Consider the following 16,823-nt stretch of genomic DNA (forward strand, 5'->3'; position numbering starts at 1 on the left):
ATATATATATATATATATATATATATATATATATATATATATATATACAATGGAATATTACTCAGCCATCAAAAAGAATGAAATTTTGCCATTTGCAATGATGTGGATGGAACTAAAGGGTATTATGCTAAGTGAAATAAGTCAGTCAGAGGAAGATAAATACCATATGATTTCACACATAGGTGGAATTTAAGAAACACTTATGAACCACTAAATTCTACCCCTGAAACTAACAATACAGTATATGTTAACTAAATTGAATTTAAATAAAGAATAAAAAATATAAATAAAAAAAGAAGAGGGAAATTTGGACACAAACATGCAGAAGGTAAGACAATGTGAATACACAGACACACAAGGGAGAATGTCATGCAAAGACAGAGGCAGAGATTAGAGAGATGCACCTATAAGCCAAGGAACACCAAAGATTTCCAGCAACCACCAGAAGTTAGGAAGAGGCATGGAACAGGTTCTCCCACACAACCTCAAGAATGAACCAATGCTGGGGCACCTGGGTGGCTCAGTTGTTGAGCATCTGCCTTCGGCTCAGGTCATGATCCCAGGGTCCTGGGATCGAGCCCCGCATCGGGCTCCTTGTTCAGCGGGAAGCCTGCTTCTCCCTCTCCCACTCCCCTTGCTTGTTCCCTCTCTCGCTTTGTCTTTCTCTGTCAAATAAATAAATACAATCTTTAAAAAAAAAAAAAAAAGAATGAACCAATCCTGCTGATACCTGGATTTTGGACTTTTAGTTTCCAGAATTGTAAGATAATCTTTTTTGTTGGTTTAAGCCACCTAGTGTGTGGTAATTTGTTATGACAGCTCTGGAAAACTAACAGTATACTTTTGGATACGGTAAACAAATGATGGATTGAACAAGAAGTTGTAATGAAAGTTTAAAAACACTATAACCAATAGCTGCTTAATACAATTCAAGTGCATATGGGAAATTCACCAAGGAAGACCATATATTAGACAAAATACTAGATCCTAAACAGATTTTTCAATTAATTTTAAATTATTATAGATATACACATATATGCTCTAGCTGCAACTACATTACATTAAAAATCTATGAATAATAAGATATCTAGGAAACCCCCAAATATTTGGAAATTAAGTAAACCTTTTCTAAAGAATTTATGGGTCAAAAAGTCACATGGACTATTTTTAAATAAATCATAATGAAAATATAGCATATCAAGGGCGCCTGGGTGGCTCAGTTGGTTAAGCGTCTGCCTTTGGCTCAGGTCATGATCCCAGGGTCCTAGGATCGAGTCCCGCATCGGGTTCCCTGCTCTGTGGGGAGCCTGCTTCTCCCTCTCCTCCCCACCTGTGCTCTCTCTTTCACTACCTCTGTCTCTCTCTCTCAAATAAATAAAATCTAAAAAAAGAAAATAAAAAAAAGAAAATATAGCATATCAGAAATTATGCTGCATCTAAAAGCATTCTATAGAGGGAAATGTATAATTGTAAAAACTCTTATCACTTAGGGAACACAGTTTAAAATCAGTTATTTAAACTTCACCTTTATTATTATTTATTATATATAATTACATATTTAATATATTATATATTTAATATATTATATATTTAATATATAATTAAACTTCACCATTAAAAAGTAGAATAAGAAGAGTAAATGAAATTAGAAGTAAGCAATAGAAAGGAAACAATATACCTTTGCTTCCCCTTACCAAACTTCTAAGGCTCTAACTGCTCACAACAAGCCCTCCAGGATCTCTTCATCACTTGCCTCCTGAAAACATACCCACTAATGCATATATCTCTTTACCACCTATCACACCTTCCTCTGGGTGCTGACTATGAGCCTCTTGGGAGGAGCCTTCTGCAGAGTGTGTAGAACTCTTCTGTTTGTGGAGGTGAACTAAGACTGGGAAAATTGCTTCCCTTCTGGGTCAACATTAAGAAAACTTAAAATTGAAGCAACTCAGAGCTCATAACCAGAGCTGAGAGAGATGGTAGTCCTGAGACCACCTCTCAAAAAATATGAAGCTAGAAGGGAGAAAGTTAAAACTCTACCAATTTCTCTACATTAAAAGAAAAAAAAAATCTGCGCAACATACCACCGAAAGCCAGGGAATAGCAGACATGGTAGCAGAAATGATCACAGTGATGTTTTGCATGCTGTCTCTTTTTTCTTCTTCAAGTATTTAATCTTACTGATACTAAAATATGTATTCTGAGAGTGTTTAAATGAAATATCCATAATAATACAGGTATTTTGGAAATTATACCACAATATTTATTGAAAACATCATTGCTATTTTATCTTGTGTGAAAAACCTATAAACTGCTCCTGGGTGAATATATCACCTCTAGTTTGGTTGGAATACTTAAAGCCAACAGAACTTGCATATCCTGCACAGTGCTAAATAGTGGTGGACATTTAATGACAGCATGGGCTTACAAGAGATTTGGACAGCAGGATGCCTTAAAAAATGAGTTCACTCTTCTCCATCCTCTGATCTGTTGCCAGGGCTCCTTGTAGCTAAAATAGATGAGAGACCAGAAAGCACTGAATACCCATTGCCTTAGTCCATTCTTCTTAGAACCCTGGAATGAAAAGCAAGTGGAAAAGATCTACAGGATAATAGGGAGATATTCACTACAGTCTACTATGTAAATTTTCAGGATCTACTCTTAGATTTTTTTCTATAATAAAAGACTCATCCCTAACTCAGAGGAAGCACCAAGTTTCAAACACAACTATATTAACTGTTGATGTTAGCCAAACCCCTATCTGAAAATTAAATGTTAGTCACACACAATGGTTTTATACAAGATTAGGGACAGATGATGATAGTAAGTAATATGGAATATGGGATCCCACATTGTTGCTACCTTTAATGCTGACCCAATAGCTAATCAAGTCTGCCTTTTTCCACACACATTCAAATGTCCCCTTAGTATCTCCTAACTTTTTAATATCTACTTTATCTGATCATGTGATCCATATCTTTATTCATATAGCATCCAATTCTTTCTGGTCTTTTCTATATTGGATTTCTGAAGTTTTTCTTTGACAAGAGAATAATAAGAGTCACCCCAATTAATCTCATTTGGTTACAAATATTTTGCTCCATATTAAAGTGCAAAAATGTTCACAATCTTGCAGTTTCCCCCATATGCACACAACATTGCATTGTAATGTTACAGCTTTTTCCATCAATAAAATGAATCTTTTGTCTTTTTAATATGGGCTAGCCTTTGGATTTGTTTTGGCAATAAATACATGGGAATTAATATTGTGTGAGATTTGAATCCAGGCCTCAAAGTATCTTGTATGTTTCTGCCCTTGTTCCAGGAATTTTGTTGAGTCGTCATTTGAACAAGGCTCCACTAGCCTACTAGAGGATGAGAGACTATGCGGAGAAACTTGGCTAAAACCCAGTCAACCCTACAGAAGCAAAGTTTACTTGCTGCAAAGTCAACACCAAAGCTGATTTCTAAAGATGCATGAATGAGTTCAGCTGAGATCAGAATTATCCAGTTAAGATCAAACTGCTGATCATCTGAATCATGAGTTTAAAATTAGATTTTTTTAAGCTTGTGAGTTAATATATCTGTAATATTATTTCATTTTCTCTTATTTTATACATAGACCCAAATCTTCCCAGATAGGAAAAATCTGTCGTGATGGTGAAGAGAGTGATCTTAATCTCTGTCTGTAGGTCCTTTGCTATAAGGAGCTCAAATGGTGACAAGTATCACTGAATCCCCTTAGAAGCATTTCAGATTTGGTTACTACGCTCTTCAAAATCCAAAGGTCATGATGAAAGGAAGTATGGTTTCTTCTTTGAGTTATTTAATGTAATAATTGGTGGATCCCAATCTGTCCATCCTTGCTATAAATTGACCATTAATTTAAGCCATATGCTCAATAATGTTATACAAACTCCCAATTTTCTCAACCACATGTCTCCAGCTAGCACCATAACTAGCTCTTCAGTATACCAGTCAATGATTCTATTAAGCCAGCTCTTTATGGGTAAGGGAACACAAAATAAGACAAATGAACCCCATGCCATGAGCCCATTGCTACACTTCTTTGGTCAGACATGAGATGTGTGAAATATGTTGAATAAAGAATGGTAAAGTTTCATGGGTGGTGGTGTTAGAAGAGCCTCTGAGGGCAATAAAGGCAAATCCATACCCAGAATGTAGTTCAATACATGTGAGAAGAGAGACCTTCCATTTGTACGATGTTTGGAGCCCAATGTGGTTGATTTGCCACCTGGTAGTTAGCTGGAATCCCACTGAGAGTGCCATATCAAGTAAAATGATGGCCAATGCAGGTTAGGCAACAAGGTATTTCTGCAACCAGATAATCTCTGGAGAGGGAAGCCCATGTTTTTGAGATCATGTGTACCCCTAGGTATAGGCTAGTGGATAAGTAATGAAGTAGTAGCATCCGATGCCATGGAATTCTGTTCAACCAACTCACTGCTAATACAGTTTAATCACACCTTCCAAAATTTCTCAGGCCTACTCTCCTGTACACTATTTCTATTTTATAATGGGATATTTACATACCCATCAAATTGTGTAGTTTATTGGATAAACTACTAATAATGGTATTACAGGTGATGATGGCTTCATATTCACTTGGTATGCATGCTAATCTGGCTTGTAGGCTCTACTGGACAATTAGCAAGTCACAGAATCTGTTGGTAGAAAAAAAAGTGTGTCCTTTTCCAAAACCCTAGGGGTCTATGTTGTATTTGGCCTATGGGTTTGCTAAAGATTCTATACAAGATTTTTGTTTCCTCAACACTTATAATTAGCTGGGTCTACAAATGGCAGGGAAGTTTGCAGGTAACTGCTGAAGAGGCATTATTTGATTCATGACCAGTCACATCCAGCAGGCTTAGAGATTTTCCAGTACATGAATATAAGAAGCATCTGAAATGTGGTGAATGTTCCCTCTCAAATCTAAATAATGTTCCTCTTTCTCCAGGATGGACTGCACAGAGCTTTAGCAACTTGACTCTGATCTTAAAATGGATACCTCATACCATGGAATCCTCTAAACTCCATCAATTTGGCAGGCCCTTGAACTTTCATAAGTTCTTAAGTTCCTAGACAACTAGGAGGAACATTACTCTAAGTATCTGGTACTGCACCTATGAATGTTATTACTGCACATTATTATTGATAATCTACTGACATTTACTTTAACCAATGGACTTTGGATCAGCCAAATAGGCAAATTAAAAGGAGATGTAGAAATCAGCACCCGTGCATCCCAAAAGATTTCAGTTGGCATGCTGACCTCTGCAATTCTCCCTACAAATGCGGCATGGTTTTTGGTTTACTATTGTGGCTAAAGGAAAGAGAGACTCAAACATGGTGCCTTCAATTTGAGTATTTTTACCATAATGTCTCTCACTCCATGGTTTAGGAAAACAAAATGAAATTCTACCATGTAGCAAACATGTAAGTTTCAACTATTCATTTCAGAATTGAGGAATAATTTGACAAGAAAGCTATAGTCCTATTGAAACTACTTGGACTCAGACCAAGAATCCATTTACCAGATGACTGCCACAAATCTTTACATTGAATGAAAGACCACAGTAACTTTTGAGGTGACCAAAGGTCAGCTCACATTCAGAGTCTATGTCTAACAATTCCTAAAAAGGTTATTAGAATAACCATTACTGTGGACAAGTGAGTTTTCCACTCAGCAGACCTCAACAGACCTAGAACTGTTCTTGCTACATATGTCAAGTGGTACTTTTAGAAGCTGAATTTCTGTATAATTTCTAGGTGCTCTGAGATCATTTAACCATTGTCATAAATCCTTGAGCTTAAAACACCTAATTAACTTTGTGCCAGTGTAGTTTAATTGTGGTAATTGCACTCATGCTGTCCCTGATGGTTTACTATTGCCAACTGGCCTCTACATCCCTGGGTTCTATTATTACCATGACATCAGGATGACTGTGTCTACTGTATTATCTATCACCCCTAGTCAACACTGCTATATAGAGAGCTTTTCAAGGATTAGGGAGTCACTCCTCAAAAATACTGGTCTTAATATATGGTGATGGAAGGCCCTGCTGGGATGTATTCTTAGGGGCAGCTGAGCAATGTGCACTTAATTGATTCACTTCAACATTCCCATATTCCCATATTCTTAGCTCTTCAGACTACATTCACTGCAATATCATGAGGAAATTATGATGTTTTCATGTTATTAATTAATGTCATCATTTAGTCTGCCTTTGAATAGCCCATCTAGTAGACTATTACTTCCTATTAATCAAATCAAGACTTTAAAACTTAAATGCTTCTCAATATATTTGACCGAACCATCTTTGTTATTTTTCCTTTGCTCTATTACACTAGAATCACATCCACAATTTCTCCCAGTCTTATGCCAGTACAGATCATAGAAATCTTATCATTTTTTCAATGTCAAGGTGATTTTCTCTGGAATCAGGACTTGTACTTCTTTAGCAGGATTTTATTAGGTTTGATTTTCATTAGGGATGTGAAGGCAATGAAAGGAATAAAAGGTAATGTGGATACACCTAAGAAAAATTGACCTCAGCTTATGAAGATAATACCCTGAATGTAACCATTGAAATGTTGGCATGAGGAGATCAGATCCCTGGGTAAGAGTGGGAGGAAGGGAAATTTAGGAAAATTTGGAACTTCAAGGTCCTTAAACTCATTATTATCATTATAGGAGCTGAGAGACCTTTTCAAAGATTTTGGAAATATCTCTGGTTTCTATGGATATTAATTGTATATTGATAACTCCTAAGTTTTTGTTCTCTGTTTGTTCTCTAGAACTGTGCAAAGAAATCCGATGAATCTACTATCTTTATAATCACTCTAGTTGCCATAGCAACTAAATACCACAATGACTTGTTCTCTGAATGTTATGCCTTCTACCTATAATTCATCCTAAGTAACCACTGGTAATAATTTGAGCAATTTTGAGACCTCTTATACTACAGATTAATCCTGTTTGCTCCAGTAATGTGGCTTGAATATGTGTTTGCCTTCAATGTTTGAACAACCCCACACAAATTCATGTTTCCTGGGTTATTTGTAATATCAATTTTTATATCAAATGCAATCACAATTGGATAAATATAGCACTATAAAATAATAATCATTACAAAGGATTAATTTACAAAGGTGTGACTGGGGTGAGGGTAAATGCAAGGATTAACGCACAAACCCAAAGCTAGCATAATTAGAGTTACCACTGCCTGCAAATCTTAAGGAACAAAGGGAAGGTGGAGTTACTAGAATTTAGAACAAGAGTGTAAAATAGGGTTACCTTGAGAGGAGCAGTGACCTTTTGCCCAAGGAACACAACAAATTCAAGTCAAACTCACAAGGGGAATTAGGGAAATAAATACTTGGATCCAACTGGAAGGCAGAGGGCACAGGAACACATTGATAATAACTAATCACGGAGACTGCCTACTGAGGCAGAGAAAAGAAGAAAAAGGTAGAGAATGAATCTAAAGAGCAGAGGGAAGGCATCCTGTATGCCTTTATAATACCTTTATTCAAAATAAATATAGCTGGAGCTGAATATAACTGAGATCTCAGGGGAAAATTTAAAGGGCTAGAGTTAATGGTACTTGAAATAAGAATGCATGATTGGTATTTTTAAAAGGTCCTATTGGGATACCATTACAAATAAACATACAGATATACCACTTACACACATGTGTGCAGGTACACACACACACACACACACACACTTTAGAAAAGAGGTATATTTAACACCCCCAACTAGGATCAGGGCCTGGAGTTGCAACAACATTTGCTGGACCCAAGAAGCAGACCTTATTTCAACAGTAAAGATGTGATCACATTGTTTTTCTAAACCTATTTCCGCAGATTATCAATTGGTATTGATGGCCAATCATTTTCAGAAGCAAAGGATTGAGCAAAGACATGTTCTTGCAAGTAATACCGGAAATCATGGGAATATGGGAAGTGTTTAAGTACATATACATTCCATTTCTAGAGCTTCTACACCACCTTCCTATGGGGCATGATTCTCCTTTTACCCTCACACACGACTCAACTCTTTTAGGGCATTTTTATTCATGGGAGTCTGTTATATCCCACTGTTATCTCGGGGCCAGCAACCATTTAAAACACTGGCAACCATTTAAAAACCTTAGGCTTAGTCACTCTTTATTTAGGCTTAGTACTCTAAGTTTAGAATTGTATCTTTAAACAGATGGACATTTATTCACTCACAATATTTAATATAGCCATGAGTTACTCAATTCCATGAGTTACTCATTTTTAATTCCTGACTAGAGTTAAAAAAAAATAATCATTCTGCTTTCAAGGCAGAACAAAGCATGTATTTGTAAATTCTGGTAATTGCTTAATTAAGTCGAAACATTTGCTGAATATGTACATGGTGTCAGGCACTCTTCTTGCCAGTAATATAAAATAGTGACCAGTAGTGACCAAAACAGTTAAACAAACACCAAAATGGAGCATCCATTTTCATGGGTATCTCTATTCTGTCGAAATGCAAGAGCCTCGGTTATCAAAATGGATCCACATGCTTTGTCAGTTGTGTTATCTCACATGAAGAAGGTATACAAACAAGTAAGTGGGTGTGGGGATTGTGAGCAAGGGAAAAGAGGAGGCAACAGCATAATTGAGCTTGTATGCAAAGGGAACAGAGAAATTACAGAAACAATATGTGATAACGGTAAGTGACTTGCAAATTTCAGTAAAATAGTTTTAAAATAACCTATGTGCCCACACTCAGAAAGAAGTTAACATTTTGGTATATTCATTTTAATTATTTTTGATATCTAGAGACATATATTTATGTATCTACATATACATACATAAGTAGATAGATATCTAATCATCCATATGTGCAATACAGATAAATACATTATTTTTCCAAAGTATGGCATACTATGATATATCCCTTCATAATAGCATGTTATCTTGTAGCAATAGCTAATAAATGTTTTTATATATTCATCTATTATAAACTTCCAATTAATATACTTCATATATGCACATTTACTTCCAGGCTCCATTAGCTCCTTCAGCTGAATACCTAAAATTGAGAATGCATTTTGTAAACATTACATATGGTAAAACTGCCCACTATGGGTGGATTTTTGAGATACTTGTCAATATGGAAATAACTGGCATCTTTATACTTTTGACTTTTTTCCAATCAAGAAAAATTTATATTTCAATTTGCTCACTTTTTCTCATATGTTTCACAGATGTTTGTGAGTTTGGTTATATGTAATTTCTTATAAAGCCCTGTTAAGATGTTTTCATAGATACTTTTCATGATTATACCCTTATTCTGAATATTCTAACAACACGGTATTAAACAACATTGTAAGATGATTGCCTTATTCTGTATTAAGTATCCATTTATCAATTAATATTGTGAATTCCACTGATATATTTGACCTTAATCATTCATCTAGAGAGAAATGTATGTTAAATGTATATAAAAGTTTTTACCAGCCAGTTGAGTATACTAATTCAAATCAACAGATGGCAAATAAGATGTCAGGATATGAACAAAGTGTATAGAAACAGCAATACTGAAACTGCTCTAGACTTTATTTTCAAAATCATACGGGAAAAATTACCTTTTAATTAATGCTCACCCTTACAGTGGATCTTTTATTGTTTTTCTAGATGCTTCTAGTTGTAGCATTGAATTTTCTGTGGGTCAGTGAGTTATCCTCAGAACATTACACCTACTTAAATGACATCAAGAAAACACTGATTAAGCACTTCAATTTGGTCCCTCAGTTGAGATAATAACTTAGTACCAAACATTTATTGAGTGCTTACCTGTGGGAAGCACTGTATCAAGTGCTTTATCTTTTTTAGGCATCATTCCTTTTGGTGCTAAAACAATCCACTTTGGTGACACAGATAATAAGGCTCAGAAATTTAAGTAGCTTATTCCAAATCATACTTTCACTAAAGCAAAGTGGAAATCTGGCTTTTTTTATTCTAGTGCTTCTGCTTACACCTCTCTATTCCATTGTACATGTTTAATAATATGGCTTAAGGAAACAAAGGAAAATCTGTGTTTAGTAATGCAAATAATAAGTAAAATCTTACTTTTTCATGTCAGGACTGTACACTGTATAAGAGTAGAAATATTGTAATTTGAATGTCTTTACAGAACCTTGAACTGTACTTGGTACTTCTTACTGGCTAACTTGAAATCACTGCTATAACCTGGCTCTCTCACATTGCAGGGATTTGCAGAAGCAATGCAGAGTTTTATTCAGAAGACTGGGTTTGAATCTGTGTGTGTGTGTGTGTGTGTGCATGTGTAAATGATACACAATTGCATCCAGAAGTCCTGAGATGAAGCTACAGTCGTCATCATCTTCTAATTGTATGACCTTAGATGAATAATAATGCTTCCCAACCTTAACAATAAATCATTTAAAAGGGTCACTGAGAATATCAAAGGTGATGATGGAAAAGAAAGTGGTTTATAAAATGCAAACCAATCTACAATCACTTGTGATAATTATTATTACATCTTTGTTGTTTTAAATAGTTTAAAAATTGTAGCCAGGGAATCATCTCAAATGTGGCAGGAGATAAGTTTGTTAGGAACAAAAGGCCTTTGAAAAGGGAATGAGATGAGACTCTTCTGTAGGGAGTTTCCAGCAGTGCTAGAAGATAACATCTGTCTAATATTCATAAGAGTCATGCAGCCTGGCAAAGAAGAGCAAAATGAATGAGTTTGCTAATGAGCACTAATTAACCTGTTTGGGTGGAAAATTTGGTTTAATTCAGCGGATCTACCACATGCTGACAGACTGAATTTTAACACTAAGTGACTTTCACTAATTTAATTGATCAGTGTGAATCTCTAAGCATTTTTTGGATCATACACATACAGATTCAATAACTAGCTGCAACTCTAAAAATTTTTAGAGAGAAGATGTTTTATTGTTGCTTTAGTTATTGTTAATATATATTATAACAGCACTTTTACTTTTCAACTTTCAAGTAATACTTGTAATTCAAGTAATTCTTGGAGAAGGACAGTTGTCTGTGCTTCTATCCTTACAAAGATAAATTGTATTAGTGATTTAATACATGTTTTAGATGTTTTATACAGAAGACAAACACCTTTGGTACAAACGTAATTTATTCAGCTTTGTGGGGTTTTTTTATTGTTATAAAAAATACACTGAATGAATTTGGTCCATTTGAACTTTGGTTTTGGGTTTTGCTGATTGCATATATTGATGCAGTTCAACATGCTTCTTTGTCTTCTGTATTTTCTGTAAATTGGCACCTGCATTCCAGAGACTGAGTCAGTATTAGGTTTTATTCCCTTGACAAGACTCAAACTTTGACTACTGGTGGTGTATGGTAGGACTGCAAGAGGTAAATAATATCAGATTGTTTCTAATTTGTGATGTAAGAGCCATTGATGCTTAGTATCTGTGTTGATATATTTAGTTTGCATCTGCTTAATCTATCTACTGTGTTGGTATTCTAGTTCTATAATTACTTCTTTATTTACTAATTGATATTCTATTATAAAGAGATACTTCCTCTCATTTACTCTCTTATTACTCAATCCATTGCAACTACCGTCATAATTAAAGTTCAAAATGTTACATCTAATATGACTAAAGGAACTAATGAAAGCCTCTTATTATTGGCACCTGTGTCCCTTCAGTATGTCCCTGGAAACATCTCTTATGAAATGATCTAGCACCATGATCTAGTATCATCTTCTATATTTGCTTCCCTGGAAAATATACCTGGAATCAGCTATCTCTACAACTTCTGGTATCTTCCAGTGAGAAAAAGCATTTCAAGACTACGGCCTGCATGTTTAGATGCTCATTGCTACTGGATGGGTAGTTATCTCCAGGCCTTTTCAAAACAACTCTCATGAGTTCATATGTGTAATTCCAACTCAAAGACAACAGTCTGTAATGAGTTTTACTAAAACTTATTCCTACTACATCTGTATCTTTCTTTCATGCCAGCATTGCTGATTATGAAAGATACAGGGGATGATAAAATTAGATCATTCCATAATTACTATTTTTTTCCTCCCATTTAATGACCATTTAGTCAGAAGTCACAGATCCTGCATCAAAGTCTCTCTAGTATCTTTTGGTTATTTGAATCTTATTCCTTGGTAAACTTCTCAGGAGGAGCTCACAGTCAAAGTTTGTACTCTTTTACTTAAAAGTTTTGCTGGATATATAATTTTTGCCTTACATCTTCATACTAACACGGAAAATTACTATGAATACATTTGATGATAATATAATTTTTCTTTATTTTACAAGCATATGTCCTTTCTAGATGCCCAAAGGATTTTTTTTCTTTATGCTACTGAAATATTAGCTTGTATGAGCCAATATTTTCAGGAGTGTGGTGTACTATTTTCAATAGTATTTTCAAATTTTTCAGGAAGTCCCCTTGAATTATAATAATTTGTATCTCTTGCATTCCCTTTAATTTTTTTTCTTCAGAGAATCCTATCATTTGCATGCTACTTATTAACCAAAGTAGTCATTTACTATCTTTAATATTTGCTGCTTTCTCTCAAATGATTTTTATCTCAATAACCTCTCTTTTCTAAAAATAAAAAAAAGGAAATATTTGTTTTACCTTTCAAATTAAGGATCTATTACTTATTCAGGTATGTTTTATGAAATTTTGCATGTAGTGTGATGTAGAAGTCAAAGTCATTTTTTGTGTATCAAACGGAATACTACACAGCAGTGAGAAGGAATAATTTACAAAACAGATTTCAATGGTATCTAATGATGAAAATATTTTGGACTAATATCTTCCTTTTCTGTAAAACAACCACACTGTAATCAAACCTCCAGTGGATTATTTAGCAGAAAAACACCAAAGCTTTAGGATCATAACAAAATTGCTGCTCAGTTGAATGTAATTAGTTTGCTCAGTGGGTTCAAGAGACTCTCGTCATTGGAACCCTGAAGAACCTAAACTGATAAAGTATCTCCCATCTCCAATAAGTGTCTTACAAGATTTTCCTGGAAGTCTATCAAACTAGAACAGCACAGATTTGGAAAACTGACTACATAAAAGTATTTGTTTGATCAGTATTTATTATTTCTGTCATTTTTCATTGATTGTAACTCAGTCATGGGGCTAAAACCAAGACAGTCTGGGAAATATAGTCCAACAGGATGCCTAAAAATAAAAGGATGCAGATTTAGTGAATAGTCAATGTATAATTTTCTAGAGCTGCCAGAAAAATTATCATAAACTGGGTGACTTACAAAACAGAAATTTATCCTCTCACAGTTCTGAAGTCTAGAAGTCTGAAATCAAAATATCAGTAAGACTATGCTCATTCCAGAGCTCCAGAGAATATCTGTCTTTGCCCCTTCTAGTTTTTGGTAGGTGCTGGTAATTCTTGGCATTCCTTGGTGTGTGCCGGCATAAATCACATCTCTGCTCCTCTCCTCACATGGCCTTCTGTTCTGTGCATCTCTCTGTCTCCAAATTTCCCTTTCCTTATAAGGACAATAGCCATTGGAATTAGGGCCCACACTAATCCAGCATGATAGTCCCTGTTTCCAAATAAATTCACATTCACAGGCATCACGGTTCAGAAATTCAACATATCTTTTGGGGGGACACAATTCAACCCACAATAGTATGATAATCACTGCCACACTGAATTGTGACTTTAACCTTGAAATCTTTTCTCATGAATAATCGTAAACTCTCTTTTATTCAAAAGAAGATACCAAAGATATTATTTGAATAAAATCTTCTCAGTTGTGAATATTCTGCTCAATATACTGGAGTTCCAATTTTATCTTTCTGTAAAGATCATACTGTCGCATTTTGCCATCTAACGATGACTGCAGAGAATGTGATAAGTTATTTTCCTTTCCCATTAATGCCCTGCCAGTAGGTATGAATATTTTCAGAAGTTTAAAATTAAAATAGAAATCAATAAAGCAGTATATTCTTCACTGATAAAATAATGATATCACCAAATTGCATTTTGAAGTCTGGCATCACACCTTTGAGTTGAATTTTAGGTTTGAAAAAAAGAAATTATTATTAACATTTCTGATAGCAATCATGAGTTTGGCTGGATAGTTGAGAAATAGTATTACTGAAACTGATTCCACTGGCAGGCGCTCACCGGGTATGATTTTCCACTGTTTGGAAATGAAACCTTAATACTATGACACCATTCTTATAGTGCATAGCTTTTACTTACTCTCTAGATTAACAGGGCTAACCTTTTGCCTTTACTTCCAAAATGCATCCAGTCTTTTTTTTTTTCTAGTCATAGGGCAGTTAGTGGAAAAATAAATAGCAGTCTTTAATGTGAGTATATATGGAGGTTTTCCAAGTGACCCACTGATAGCAAGATTCAAAGTAAATCAATTTCCAAATCCTCAATTTCTGTATATTGTATATATTATGCATTATATCTTAAAATCAACATGCCAAAGAATAGATTAGTCTTCAAGACTTTATGGTGACTCTTTTCTCACTTCTCCTTCTACAAATAAGCATCTCCTATTTTACAAAACAAAATTCTCAACTCTTCTGAATCTCACTGATGTGCACTGTACCTGGTGGACCGCAAAACAAGAACATTTGTCATGTTTAACAAGTTACAGTATTAATTCATAGGATAAACATCATCTGTTTCCATTTCCTGTATTTTCCAGCCTTTTGTTGCTTTTAAAAATGCTGGAGGATGATATAATCCAATTGTAAACTGATAGATAATTTTTAAAAATCATCGTTCACTATATAATTTTTGTCTAGAGTTTGAAAAGTGTTTAAAGAAACAAGTGGCATTGTTATAAGAAAATATCTTTCATTCTTATGGTCTTATTTATTTCAGCAAAGGTTTCCATCATTTATAGGTATGAAAACTAAAAATGAAGAATTGCATTCATATTGAAAACTATCTCATTCTAAAACTTAAAGACTATTATTTACAGAGTCTAAAATTAAAGAAAAATACATAGGCACAATAAGGCAAACCTGAAACTTCTATCTAATGAGGGTGTGGGTTGCAAATAAGAAAGAGGGATGTCGATTTTTCATGTTAATTTGGCAGGCTGCATCAATATAACCTGGTCTAGATTTATCATCTATAAAGTTGAGATGATGCTTATATTAATAAGACATCACTGAAAACTGTGGAATAAAAAATTCCAAACACCTACCCCTCTATAAAAGCAATAGAAAAAAAAAACTGGTAAAAGTATGGGCAGCAAGCGTTATAACTCTGGAAACTAATCAGTCATGTACAGCAACCATACGAACAATTATTCAAGAAAAAACAGTTGAATCTTGGGGAATAAAACCCAGTACGTTTTGTGGCATTTTAACTTACCATAGCCCATTGCCTACTCCTCAGCTCAGTGGTGACCTTGGAAGTTCTGCCTGCATTTCCCAGCAACAGTACCAGAAGGAACACAACAGATTTCATTTTCAAAGAACTGTAATTATTTGTTTTGTCTGGGGGTTCCCTGGAAGACTGGCTCAAAAGGATTCCCTTTATCTTGACTAAGTTGCACAAGCCCAGTGCTGAAGCTGCTATTCAGAGTATGTTTGAAGAAAACATGTAGTGCAAATGTTTTAGTCAGTTTCATTTGAGGCAATGGATCAAATTTCAAGCTAACAACAGAATAAACAAGAAGCTGGAAGAATGAAATGTTTCACGGAATAAGGGCTTTGAAAAGCTCTGACGTATTCCTAGGAATGTATAAGGCCAGGTACATGTCTAGGATTGTGTGCATGCTCAAGACAGTCTTGAGGAAGCCCTAATCCCTCACCTCTGGCTGACCTTGAGGCTATATGAAAGCAGGAACTGAAGGATAAGGCAGAGGTGTAAATGGTCTGGCTGTGTGTGGAAGTCATGCACACACACACACACACACACAGAGCCACTCTGCAGAGGCTGGGAGATATTTCTTTTGTTCCAAGTATTTAAGCATTTGGCCTGTCTGCTCATTAGAAGGCCACTAAACAAATGGAAGCAAGATTTCTTTAGCCACATGCAACAAAGAACAGAGACTTTACAAAATTAGTTCAGAAAAATCATTAAACAGATAAAATAACTACAACAGGAGAGAGATAATCTGACTTTGCCACATTATAATTTTCAAAATGAGCATTTTTCAAAAGATATACAAGACATGAAAGAAATCAGAAAATATGGCCCAGACACTAGAAAAAGTCTAAAGAAATAAACTGTCCTTGAGGAATCACAGATGTTAGACTTAGTTTTCAAATACTTTAAATCAGCCATTTTATTTTTTCTTCATTTCTTTTTTTTATTATTATGTTATGTTAATCACCATACATTACATCATTAGTTTTTGATGTAGTATATATTCAAATAGCTGATGAAAACCTTGTCTAAAGAAGAAATAGAATGCATGTCTCGATAGTTTATTATGAATTATGGAGAATTAATTATGCCTCACCAAATAAAGAGATAAAAATTATAAAAAAGAACCAAATAGAAATTCTGGATTTGAAAAGTGTAAGAACTAAACTTCGCAAAAAAAAAAAAAATCTAGAGGAGCTCAATAGCACATTCGAGCAGATTAAGGCAGAAGAATCATCAAATCTGAAAATAGGTCAGTCAGGATTACCCAGTCTACGAAAAAATATTTAAGAAAAATGGACAGAACCTACGGGACTTATGAAATTCTATCAAGTATGCTGGTATATGATTAGCTCTACTCCTCAAATATGATGAAAAACATTAGTATACACATCCAAGAAGCTGAAAAAAA

Source organism: Neomonachus schauinslandi, chromosome 3, assembly GCF_002201575.2.
Source record: "Neomonachus schauinslandi chromosome 3, ASM220157v2, whole genome shotgun sequence".
NCBI lineage: Eukaryota > Metazoa > Chordata > Mammalia > Carnivora > Phocidae > Neomonachus > Neomonachus schauinslandi.